Source organism: Rhinatrema bivittatum, chromosome 9, assembly GCF_901001135.1.
Source record: "Rhinatrema bivittatum chromosome 9, aRhiBiv1.1, whole genome shotgun sequence".
In the NCBI taxonomy this organism is placed as follows: Eukaryota; Metazoa; Chordata; class Amphibia; order Gymnophiona; family Rhinatrematidae; genus Rhinatrema; species Rhinatrema bivittatum.
The window spans coordinates 256,319,478-256,332,934 of NC_042623.1; the positions used below are offsets into that span (position 1 = coordinate 256,319,478).

The 13,457-nt window shown below is 44.3% G+C and overlaps 1 protein-coding gene across 15 annotated transcripts in view; it reads left to right on the forward strand.

Annotated features, from left to right (window-relative positions):
* Nucleotides 1–13,457, forward strand: part of ZBBX (zinc finger B-box domain containing) — an 881,823-nt gene that overhangs the window by 27,518 nt on the left and 840,848 nt on the right. For 8 of the 15 annotated variants that reach the window (XM_029616103.1, XM_029616106.1, XM_029616102.1 and 5 more), the window contains one exon: nucleotides 6,855–6,982. The exons of the other annotated variants lie outside the window; for them this stretch is intronic. The gene's annotated coding sequence lies outside the window, so the exon portion shown is untranslated. The remainder of the gene's footprint in view (nucleotides 1–6,854; nucleotides 6,983–13,457) is intronic. 15 annotated transcript variants of the gene reach the window in all.

The window sequence follows — 13,457 nt, forward strand, 5'->3', positions numbered from 1 at the left end:
GGACTTTACCTGTTCTCATTTTATAGGAAAGATTGGTCAATTGCTTAACATACAGACCAAGAGGATTCCGGATCCTCGTAAAGAGATGCTAGGTATCCTAAAGATTTTGGATGTGCCAGCTGAGCCGGTGGCCCTCCCACAACACACGGCTTTGACAGCTTTAATGGAGAAATCTTGGGATACTCCCTTGACAGTTCCTCCAACATCTCGCAAGGTTGACCTAAAATACAGAATGAAAGATTCTCCTTTCTATACTGCTGTTCAACTTCCACACCAGTCAGTGGTAGTTGAGTTGGTGATGCAAAAGGCTCGTAAATCCAGAATCCATTCCAACACGCCGCCAACTAAAGATAATAAGATTTTAGATGACTTCATGGTGCTGGGAAAGCATTTTTAGTTTTGTGAGACCAAACTGGAGTGCGCAACAGTGCCTTGTACATTCACCAGGGTGATGGTGTTGGTAGCTGCAGTGCTAAGGAAGGAAGGCATATTGGTGCATCCTTATCTGGCTGACTGGTTCATTCAGATGAAGTTGAAGGAAGTGTCGGCATTTGGTTCACTTAATCAGGCAGAAATTGCAAACCTTGGGCTGAGTAATGAATCTGGCAAAGAGCAATTTGGATCCGATCCAGTTGCTGGAATACTTGGGAGCCTGGTTTGATACCAGATTAGGTGAAGTATTTCTCTCAGAGGAGAGGGTACTGAAGGTGCAGGCACAGTCCATTGGTTGTTAGGGCTTTCGGTGCCCAGAATCTGGGATTATTTACAAGTCCTGAGTTCTATGGCATCTATGCTAGATCTGGTTCATAGGTGTTCGCACTTATGTGACCTCTTCAGAGGGTGCATCTGTCCCACTGGGCCCGCAATCGGAGGAATTACAGATCCGGTTACCATTACTAGGTGAGGTCAGTTTCTTCTAGTGACTTTCTTGGGCCAATTTATGTATTTATGTATGTATTTATTTATTTATTTGTTCAGTTTTATATACCGTCATTCGGTGCAGCCATCATAACGGTTTACAGAAATCAAACAAAGAATATACAATTAAAACATCGTTGCATAAATTAGCAGTGGGAGAGATGAAGGGAAGGGAGAGAGGTTGGTGGTGAAAAAGGAAGGACAAGGAAATAAAGGGAAAAGGAGGAAGGTAATAGTTTTGGTATTTATTCATCTTTGGAATGGACTTCTAGCGTTGTTAATTATAAGTTCATATTGCTGCTACAATGGCTGATGCCAGATGATAATTCAGTATCTCTCTTGCATGGGTCTGGTTGGTAGTATTGATTGAAGTTAGATTGTTGAATTAAATCATTAATGTAGACTTTGTGAAAAAGGAAAGTCTTAAGATCCTTCTTGAACATTTTTATATTAGTTTGAGTTCTTAAATAAGTTGGTAGCGAGTTCCATTTTTTAGGACAGGCAATGGAGAATGCTCTATTTCTTGTTGATAGATGGGCATCTTTGATGGGAGGAATTAATAGATGAGAGGTGTTATTTGATCGAAGATTCCTATTGTTATTCTGTGGAGTGATTTTCAAGCTTGTTTGTTTATGGTGATCGGAATGTATTAATTTGTGTATAATGGTCAAAGTCTTATATTCAATTCAGGATTTAATAGGAAGCCAGTGTAGTGATTTTAAAATTGTAGTGATGTGATCATTCTTTTTTTTTCCAATTAAAATTCTGGCTGCTGAATTTTGAAGAATCTGCAGAGGCTTGATGTTAATATATGGAAGGCCAATCATGAGGGAATTACAGTAGTCAATGGTTGAGAAAATTATTAGTTGTAAAACTGTTCTGAAATCTACTGAATTTAGAATAGGTTTTATCTGCCTTAGGATTAGGAGTTTGTGATATCCTTCTTTGATTTTGGTAGTTATGTGGTTATTGTAAGATAGGTTATTATCAATTATTACTCCAAGGTTTCTAGCGTGAGTGACAGGGGATATTGGGTTAATTTGATTGTTTGTTGCGAATAGAGGTAGTGGTGTTATATTGGGTTTTTTGTTCATGCTAAGTAATTCGGTAATTTGAAGCTGGGTGAAGACTTGCACATCCTGGATTGGGTGGTAGTGACCACCAATGCCAGTCTGTCAGGGGCAAGCAGTGCAGGGCCGGTGGTCAGTGGAGGAAGCTTCGTGGTCTATCAATTGTTTGAAAATGAGGGCGGTTCGCAAGGCATAGTTTTCTTTTCTTCTGCAATTGCGCAATCGAGCAGCAAGGGTCCTATTGGACAAGGTGACAACAGTAGCTTATAGCAACTGCCAAAGGGGAACCAGGAGTCTCGTGATGTCTCAGGAGGCCCAGGAGCTTTCCTTCTTGGCAGAGCAGCACTAGGTGGCTCTGGCAGCATCTCATGTCGCTGGGGTGGACCATGGAGGCTGGCAGAAGAGACAATCGTTTTCTTTCATTCCAGTTGGGGCATTCCTCAGCTGGACTTGATGGCATTGAAGCAGAATGCCAGGCATGCCACTTTTTCAGTTGTAGGCATGAGGTTGGAGCAGAATGTCTCAATGCTCTTGTTAACCCATGGTCGTCAGGGATTCTTTTATATGTAGTCCTTCCTTAACCCCTAATAGAAAAGGTGCTAAGGTGTATTGAGCCTCATCTGGGGAAAGTGATCCTCATAACTCCGGAATGGCCGCATTGACCGTGGGTCGTGGACTTGGTAAATTTGGCAGTGGATGGTCCTCTAAGGCTCGGGTATCTCCCCAAGATGCTTTATCAAGGGACAGTCTTCTTGGATTAGGTGTCTCACTTTTGTCACTTTTGACAGGAATCTTTTGTGGTTGATAAGCTATTCGGAGGAAGTCATCATGAACTTGCTGCAGGCTAGGTGACCTTCCACTTCTTTGATTTATGTCGTGGTATAGAGAATTTTTTGAGACATGGTGCTTCGGTGAGGGTATTGCGCCTCTTCAGGCACTTGCTGTCTCACTTTCTGACTTGCTTTGCAGAACGGACTAGTGAAAGGGTTTTCACTCAATTTTCAATGAGTCCAGGTAGCAGTCTTGGGCTGCTTTAGAGGTAAGGTGCAAGTGTTATCCCTGGCTTCACATCCAGATGTGATCCATTTTCTTTGAGGCAAGTGCTTCCCTTGCAGAACCTTGGTTTGGTTTTGTGGGTCCTTTGTTCAAGCCGTTCAGAAAAGCGTCGCTGAAGGAACTTATGCCAAAGGTGTCTTTCTAGTAGCGATTTGTTCGGCCAGGCAGATTTCAGAGCTTCAAGAGTTGCCTTGCAGAGACCCTTTTCTACAGATTTTGGAGGATGGGGACCAATAATGGTATCTTCTTTTCACCTCAGATGGTGGAGCTTCCTGTTTTTTGGGATTTGGATCCTTCTTCTTCACATACGTAGGATCTTCACTTGTATGTGCATCAGGTCCTGTTGCGCTATTTAAAGGTCACCACAGGTTTCAGAGGGCTGTTCACCTCTTCATGTTGATTAATGGAATGAATTAAGGTAATAATGCTTCTACAGCTACTGTTGCATGATGGCTAAAGGAAGCCATTGTATCGATTTATGTTTGCAAAGAGCATCTGATCCCCGTGGGGCTATGGGCCCATTCTACTAGAGCACAGGCAGTGTCCTGGGTGGTGTCAGTATGGTGGAAAAGACCAGGTTGCTGCAGGAACTCTGTGGGGTGGCGATCTGGTCTTCTATACACACTTTCACAAAACATTACAGACTGAATGTTCGAGCGCCGGAAGAAGCTGATTTTGGAGAGCACAGGATGTGAATGGGTCTTCAGATTCCTGCTCTGTTTAGGGGGGCTCAGGTGCATTCCATGCGTCTGGACTGATCTGGCATGTGAACAGGAAAGGAAAGTTGGTTCTTACCTACTAATTTTCGTTCCTGGAATATCACAGATCAATCCAGAGCCTTGCCCTCTGGAAAGATTGCTCTGGTTTCTGTGTGTAGATAGTAAGAAATTGAATACATCCAAACCTAAAACAATCTCCTTTATCGATGGAAGGGCTTCAGGTTGGTTGCTCGACTTTTCCCCTGCTTATTTTCGGGGGGGGGGAGATGTTTATGGTTTAATCTTGGCTTGGGTACAATTCAGACTGAGGGACTGCAGGTGGTATGCTATCTTAAGTAGCACAATGTCAGTAAAGCTTTTCTTCTGTCTCCATCTGCTGGTAGGGATGAAAAACCCATGCTTCTGGACTGATCTGTAGTATTCCAGGAATGAAAATTAGCAGGTAAGAACCAATTTTCCTTTTTCTGTATTACATGTTAAATTATTACTCAAATACAGAGTTTGTATTATTTTTGTGCACAATATCCCCATGAGTACAATGTAAGATCATATCATAAGACTATTCCTTCCAGTATTTGCTCACTGTCCTGGTGTGAACCCTCAACATTAGACCTGACCTCCTTTCTGCTCACTCCCACAGGCCCGACATCCATTTCTTCTCTGTTCTTTCCCTCTACTCTCAGAACTGACCATTCTCTCAGATAAACCTCACCAGCTTCCTCACTGGTGTGGGTTTAAGCTGCTGTGGGTTCTATCCTGACTGCTTCCTCCTTCTGGCTTGCATGGTCCTATGCTAATGTTACTACTGCCTCCTGTTTCACATGGGCTGATGTAGACACTGCTAGCTCCCTTCAGACTTGAGGGCTGTGTTACGATTCCTCTCGTAGCTGTGCCACGGGAGGCCTCTCACCTTCTCTGGAGGCCGCTTTGAAGCCGGGGCCTCGCCTGAGTAATCATTCGGATATTGCGTCACAGCCTGGGAGGCCCTCTGTGTCAGCAGGGCCTACCCGAGGCTTACTCCACTGCAGCCTGGATGCTCTGGTGTGGGCCACGCCCTTCTCCTAAGGGGCGGGCCCGTGGCTCCTCTCCACTCTTGTAGGGCCAGAGAGGTGTGGTCCATCTGGAATCCTCCCAGGCAGTTGCCTGCTCCTGGAGTATAAAAGCTCTTCTCCAGCACTCATGGATTGCCTTGCATTGAAGTTACTCATCTCTGGATGTCTCCTCTTCCAGCGCTCCGTCAGGCCTTCATTCTTTGTTCCAGTTTGGTGTCCAGTGTCTTGCACATTCCTCATGTTTCCTTGATGTTGGTTCCTGTTGTTCCTGTCCCAGTCCTCGCTCCTGACTGCCGGTGTGCAGTACCTCGCTTCTGACGGCCGGTGGGCAGTACCTTGCTTCTGACTGCCGGTGTGCAGTACCTCATCCCCTTCCTGCGCTGGTCCCGCTCCTGCAGATGTAGGACAGGGTGGTCCGTGACCAGACCGGTGGTACTGGCTGTGTAGGGCACCCTGAGGGACCGTGCTAATGTCTGAAACTTCCAAGTTCCTGAGTCTACGTCTACAGTCTACAGTTCACGAGTCTTTGTCTTCTGTGCCTGAACCTCCGTCTGCCCATGCCCTGAGTCCGGCTTGTTGCCTTTTGCCATCCCAGCGGCAGGCCCGAAAGGGCCGGGAACGGTCGGAGGACTGTTCATTACCAACATTCCATAGTTGGTTCCAGAGGCATGCAGGTCCGGCTGGGGGTCGGGCCGTCTCTCGCCACCCATGCTGTCACATACTACACCTACCTTTGGCGCGATCCTGATCCACCTGGGATTGTGCCAGGGGCCCAAGGGCACACTCCCTCTAAGGGGGACCGCTCTTCCAGCTCTCCCCATAACAGGCTGATACAATGCTGCTATCCTCTTGTCACTTGCTCATCTACAGTGCAAGCTTTTGCACAGAATATTAAAATTCTGCATGGAAAAGGAATTCTGTGCTCAATCTGCATTGTGCATTTGTGCAGAATTCCACCAAGAGTAACAATCTGTGGTAGGGATAACAATATGAGAGAGAAGGTGTATATAAGTGTGATGATCCTTAAGGGGATTCAAGTAGAGGCAGGTGTTTGAGGGAGTAAGACAGAAGTGTTAGATGTCATGGTAAATGAAGGGTCAGTAATGGTAGTGTAGGGATGGGGGAAAAGAGGCAAGAAGACAAAGGTTATGTTAAATTGTTTGCTAGAGGCATGATAGGCCATAGTTGTTTGCTGAAAACTTTAGATTTAAGATAAATATTTTCAGTATATTAAGAACCTGAAATCATTTTTTCCAGTTCAACATGTTTTGACAAAATATCTGTATTTTATCTGAAAGACTGAGAACCATAATATATTTTCATGCTTTCACTGTATATATACATGCACAAATGATTCATATTTCCTAATCTAGTAGATATTCTGGTCAAATTTTCAGAAAGCAAACAGAAGATCCAAAATAGATTTTATGTTTAACAACTTTGTTCAGATTGCACCAGGATGAATGATTATCTTTCAGATAATGTCAATGGCAAGATCTTGGCAAACTGTTTGGCATTCATGTCTCATATATCCTGGCTGTAGAATCATTTAGCTTGACACTTTACAAAGAATAGGAACATGTGATTTCATACTACATTAGAGGTTAGTAGTTTGTTTCACAAAGGCTGGTTCCAAGTTTTGTAATATCATGAGATTCAATAATTTAAAAAAGCAAAGGTCAACCAAAAATTGTAGGCAATACCTTTTTTTTTATTGGACTAACAATCCATTTGTGGCTTCCTCTCAAGAAACATGCAGCCTTTATCAGGGTGGTACAAAATAAGCTAAGGGATGTGTAATCCAAACTACAATTTACTTTTATATTCAGGTAGCATTACAGACACAGACAGCTGAAGAGTAGGAAAATAGACCAAGAAAACAAAGCAATTCCTCATATCAGAGCATAAATATATAGTTGACCTGCATACAAAATGTACATGCTATACTCAATAAATATTTAGCATCAGTATGTGCTGAATGATTTATTCATAGGTAAAAAAAATAATGATGATGCATGTTTTTCTCCATGGACAAGCAGGATGGCAGCCCTCACACATGGGTGACATCATCCGACAGAGTCCAGCACGGAACTTTGATTTCATATTCTAGAGCATTCAGCATGCTCTACAGCGCATGTGCAACTATAGTCACCTCCCTGCCTCCCAGGTAGGACCCCTCAGTCTCTATTTTTTTTTCTGCAGACTTGTAAGACATTGTGCACGTTTTTGTTTTTTTCCTTATGTATCTTTCAGTAGTTAGTTTGTTTCAATATTTTTCCTTTTTCCCGTCGATAGCAGGGCTGAATTAGCCATACTGTATGGGAGAGCATCGGGATCCCGAGTAGGCGGAGTTTCCTCAGCTGAGCACAGAGCTTTTGACTCTGTGCGGCTGCGCGGTTGTGTTTCTGCGCGGTTCCCTCACCTCTTCCATTTCTTTTTTTCCGCGAGCCCATCGCACGCGGGGTTAGTTTCCTCTTCAGTTTTTTCCTGACAGGAATTTTTTCAGCAAATTTTTTCGCATTTTTTCTCTTCTCATATTCTTCCCAGATGGCTCCGAAGCCTTCTGGGTTTAAATATTGTCAATGTGGCAAAATTATGTCCATAACGGATGGGCATAATTATTGCTATATTTGCCTAGGCCAGGAACACGACCAAGTGTCGTGCCGTGACTGTGGAAGAATGTCACCGCGGGCTCAGACACTGTGCAGCAAAAATTGATAGACTACGGATCGGCAACTCGGCCCCAATATCGTGGAAAGGCCCACTTAAAGCGGGCTTCTTCTTTGAGCCCATCAGAATTTCACAGAGTCCCCCATAGTACTGGGCCAGGGTCTCACACACCCTCAAGGCCTTTCAAAAGAGCCGGGGCTCTGGCAGGAGTACTAACTATTGAAGCGGGGGATGCATCGACATCTCCAGCGCCGATAAAAGAACCTCACGGAGCGACGCACGGCGCTTCCAGAGTGCAGGCATCGGATAAGGCGCGGATCGGCGCATATCACATCTATGAAGCATGGATCGAAGCACAGCCACATGATGAACCTACAGCGCCAAAGCCAATTCACGGCGCACCTAAGCCGCTGAAGTCGACGCACAGCGCACCTAAGGCGCAGAAGTCGAAGCATGGCGCATATGGAGCGCATACAGCTTCACACACTATATCTACGACGCAGAAGCCGACGCACAGCACTTCTTCGGTGCAGAAGTCAGCACAAACACAGAAATCAGTGCATGACGCATTAAAGATAAAGACCGCAGTACACGAGGCGCAGGAGGTGTACAGCGAAGACACATTGCAAGTGGAGCACACTCCAAAGAAGAGAACAGAAAAGAGAAAACACGCTAATGATGTCAGCTCTGAAGTTGATGTTGAGCAGTTCTCTGCTTCAGAATCCCTTTCATCAGGTGGAGTACCACTAAGTGAAAGTTCCTTTTCTACTATTTCTTCAGTCTCCAGGTCTAAGAGACATTCTCCGGCTCTACAGGTTCTGTTAACCAAACGGGTTCGTCCATCTCCTGTTATTTCTCCTAGAACACAACTAAGGGGAACATTGCCTGAAGATATTTTATTGGTGGCAGTTCCAACAAAAGCCCCAAAACAAAAGCTACACATCCCCCCCACAAGGTACTCTGGCAGCATCGGCAATGACTAGGATCTCGGAAGCCTTAACCTCTTTTTTCCAAGATCTAGAAAATTCAAAACAACTGCCACTACCGGACTCCCCTCAAGATTCACCATCTTCACCTTTAAGTGTCGAACCTTTGAAACCAGACACGGAGCAGATACCAGTTCCACTTCTTAGTCCGGATTCCCCGGATTCAATCCATTCTTCCAACTCTTCGACTGGAATGCCATCGGATCCACCGGAAGGCCTACCTGAACCGAATTCTCCTCCGGAGGATTTAACGTACTCCAAATTTATTGAGAAGGTAGGCAATCTCCTCCAATTAGAAATGGGAAAAGTTCCTGATCCCAGGGCAAAAATGCTGGGAATCCTAAAAAATATTTGAATCTCCTCCCGAACCGACTGCCTTACCACCACATTCGGTGTTAGACAGTGTGCTCTTCAAGATCTGGAAAAACCCCTTTTCAACAACTGCAACTTCCAGGAAGACTGATATCAGGTATAAAATGCGTAATTCCACAATTTATACTACTTCTCAACTGCCGCACCATTCTATTGTGGTAGAATTGGCTTTGTCCAAAGCAAAACGTTCGAAAATACATTCGAATGCTCCACCTCGCCGTGACAACAAATGTCTGGATGACTTTGGAAAGAAGGTGTACCACTCTTCCATGCTCGCAACCAGGATACAACACCATCAATTCTATACAACACAGTATCTCTTGAGTCCCTACAAAAGCTGCGTCCAATTTGTTTATCAGAAGACAAGACACTTCCACAACCCTTTTTGGATATAGAGGAAGGTCTCAGACACTTACTACAGTCAATTTATGAGTCATTCGAATCATCAGCAAGGGCATCCGCTTCGGCTATAGCTGCCAGACGTCTCGCTTGGCTTAGAGCAAGCACAATTCGACCGGACGTACACGGAAAACTTGCTGATATTCCATGCGCAGGAGACAATCTCTTTGGAGATAAATTTGGAGACACCGTCTCTCATTTGAAGGAACAAAGTGCTGCAGTACTTTCTTTAACAACTCTAGCAGAGTCTCACAAACCTCAACAGCGATTCTATCCTTACCGTCGTCGGTATTATACAAAACCATACTCTAGACCCTATTCTCAATACAGACCTCAATCATATGTCCCTCACAGAAATACATCTCAGCCTGCTTCAAAGGGCCGTCCTAGACAGCAACGTCAACAAAAAAAAAAACCGCCAACATCTATCACAACAGACCAATGACTTCTCTCAAGAACATATTACCGCTGATCCAGCCCAATGGTTGGCTTTGTTCCATCGAGCTCAAGGATGCATATTCCCATATACCAATTCACCCATCTTCTTGGCATTACCTCTGTTTTCAAATGCAGTATACACATTACCAGTACAAGGTTCTGCCCTTCGGCCTATCTTCAGCCCCCAAGGGTATTCACAAAGTGCCTCGTGGTGGTGGTGGCTCACCTCAGGATATCTTTGATTCAAATATTTCCTTATCTGGACGACTGGTTGATAGTAGCGTCTGATCCATCTACACTGAAGGAACATACGTTACGCACGATCAACTGTCTTCAGACACTGGGATTTCTAGTCAACTACGAGAAGTCTCACCTGCACCCTACTCAAATTCTTCAGTTCATAGGTGCTCTCATCAATACAGTGGAGCAGAGAGCATACCTCCCTGTGGACAGAAGACAAAATCTTACAAAATTAGCGCACAGCTTCACAAGAATGAAGCATCAGCACGCCAGGTTCTACAACTTCTGGGACATATGGCGGCAGCGATCTATGTAGTTCCCCACACCAGACTACACATGCGCCGCTTACAATGGGGTCTAAAGAACCAGTGGTCTCAGTTTCTACAACCACTTACTTACAAGATCCAAATTACCAATGCAATGAAGGAGGATATTCGCTGGTGGCTCTCACCCAGCAACCTTTCCATTTACCCCCTCATCAGCTCACACTCACCACAGATGCATCCAGGAAGGGTTGGGGAGCGCACCTGGGCGATCTGAAAACACAAGGTCTGTGGACTCCTCAAGAGTCTTCATATCAAATCAATCTGCTAGAGTTACGAGCTATTTGGAAAGCTCTGCAGATGTTCTCAGTTCAAATACGAGGACTAAGTCTAATGGTGTACACAGACAACCAAGTAGCCATGTTTTACATAAACAAGGAAGGAGGGTCCGGTTCCTGGACACTGTGTCAGGAAGCAACTTGAATTCTCCACTGGGCCATCAAAGCCCAGGTATTCATTCAAGCCACTTATCTTCCTGGTCTAGACAACGTAATAGCAGATCGTTTAAGTCAAATTTTTCATCCACACGAATGGACTTTGAATCCGGAAGTGGCAATAAACATTTTTCAATAATGGGGGTTTCCCACAATAGATCTTTTTGCTACAGAAACAAACAGACAAGTCCAAACCTTCTGCTTCATTTATCCCAGCAACCTACGGTTAGCTCCCGATGCCTTTCTCATTCCATGGACACCAGGCTTAATGTACGCTTACCCTCCCATTCCACTCATCTCTCGCACGATTCAGAAATGCATTCAAGATGTATCGGACATGATTCTCATTGCCCCAGCATGGCCAAGACAGCCATCGTATGCGTACCTCATGAGACTTTCCGTACGTCCACCGATAACACTCCAAAACCTTCCACGTCTTCTGACCCAGGAAGGGGGCTTTCTACTTCATCCAATGAAGCAATCACTTCACCTCACGGCGTGGAGATTGAAAGGCAAATACTAATCCATTTAGGCCTAAATTCACAGGTAGAAGATATCCTTATTGCTTCAACCAGAAGCAATTACAAGGGAAAATGGCTCCGGTAATTGAATTGGTGTACTCCAAAAAATATAAATCCTTTCTCATCTACTGCCATTCAACTTCTACAGTACCTGCACACACTTTATGAGGCAGGATTAGCCACCGCCTTGGTACGAGTTCACATCAGTGTAATAGCAGCTTTTCATGAACCTCTTAACAAACTTCCAATTTCCAATCACCCATTAATCTCCAGATTCATGAAGGATATGTTACGACTTCGCCCATCGGTGACTAAACCACCAATACCATGGGACTTAAACATGGTTTTGGAACAACTAATGCTTCCTCCCTTTGAACCATTGGACTCCAGCCACATTATATATATATATATAACATGGAAGACAGTGTTTCTCATCGCTATAACATCTGCACGATGAGTCAGTGAACTCCAAGCCTTGGTTCACTATTCTGCTTATCTAGAATTCTACCATGACAAGGTAACCCTTTGTCCTCGCCCTTCTTTTTGGCCGAAGATAGTATCATTTTTTCATATCAATCAAACCATAACTCTTCTGATTTTCATGCCGAAACCTCATTCTAATGAACGTGAAAGCTTTTGCATAAAAACACACTAGACCAGTGGTCCCCATCCTTTTTTGCAAAAGGGACCGGCTTCAAGCAAGACCATTTTTCCATGACCCGGCAGGGTAGGGTGGGGTGGGGCAGGGTCATATGGTCATATGGGGGAGGGGTTATAGAGGGGGTTGGATTTTAGTGCATACTGATCATTTAATTATGACATTTATAATTTGAATGTGACTCAACTCACCATAAGTTCTCACATGCATGACACACTGACCCATGATAGTCACGGGACTAGATGTAAAAGTACAGTTTGCATCCACGGGAACTCTCCTGACCCCACAATAATGGATGTAAAGCAGAATTATGACATTCCCCATACAACTCACCCTACAAAAAAGATATTCTGGTTCTGGTGTCATCTCAGTAATAGCAACTCAAACTCCTTCTACTTCCAGGCTCAATAGCCCTACTTATAAAAAGACAGTAGTTTACCACCAATGCATGTCCTCTTGAGAAAACACAACAAATAAGACTGATACACTTGTATTATGGAATACACTCAAACAGGAGCAACCCTATCTATGAAAAGGCAACACTACAAATATTAAATCAGGTCCTAAAAACCAATACACCTCATATTAGGAAAACAGAACTATCAAGCAGCTATAGATCCCCACACAGAAATAATTGTAAAACTATACTAATAAGCAGAATAAATGTTTCAAAACAGCTATGAACGAATAACATCCAACAATTAAAAAGTCGTAAAAACTATTAAACATTCTCCAAACACCAATAAAATATTTCAAAAAAGCAGACATCACATATTTAAAATGGCAGTCAATCAAGAAAAATAAATCTAAAAAGCCACCTTTACTTACCCCCTCCAGCAGCTCTCCTACTCCCCTTCCATGCAGGCCATGGCACACACCAGAAGCAGCAGTAGAAGCTAAGCTCTATACGAACGGTCCTCTTCCTTAGTGCCCATGTCTTTCACACTCACACCATACCAGTCATGCCCCCATGACCAGTTTCTGTCTCTCACACACCAATCATCTCCCAAACACTCACACCAGTCACCTTCCTGAACAGTTTCTCTCATGCCATACACACACACACACAGGTTTCCCACTCCCGTGCTCTACTTATATATATGGGTTTCTCACGCTCATAATCACTTTCTCTGTCACACACAACACACACACACACACACACACACACACACACACCACTCTCTCACTCCCATGCTTGTTCTCTCCACATGCACAGGCTTCTCATTCCCATAATTACTCTCTCTCTTCTCTCTCTCTCTCTCTCTCTCTCTCTCTCTCTCTCACTCACTCACACACACGCTTCCCACTCCCATGTTCTCTTTCAGATATACAGGCTTCTCACTCCCATGCTGTGTCTCACACACACCCAGGTTTCTCACTCCCATGCTCACTCTTCACATGCACAGGCTTCTCATTCCCATAATCACTTCACCTAATCTCTCTCATGCATACACACACAGGCTTCCCACTCCCATGTTCTCTTTCAGATATACAGGCTTCTCCCTCCCATGCTGTGTCTCATACACACCCAGGTTTCTCACTCCCATGCTCACTCTCTTCACATGCACAGGCTTCTCATTCCCATAATCACTTCACCTAAT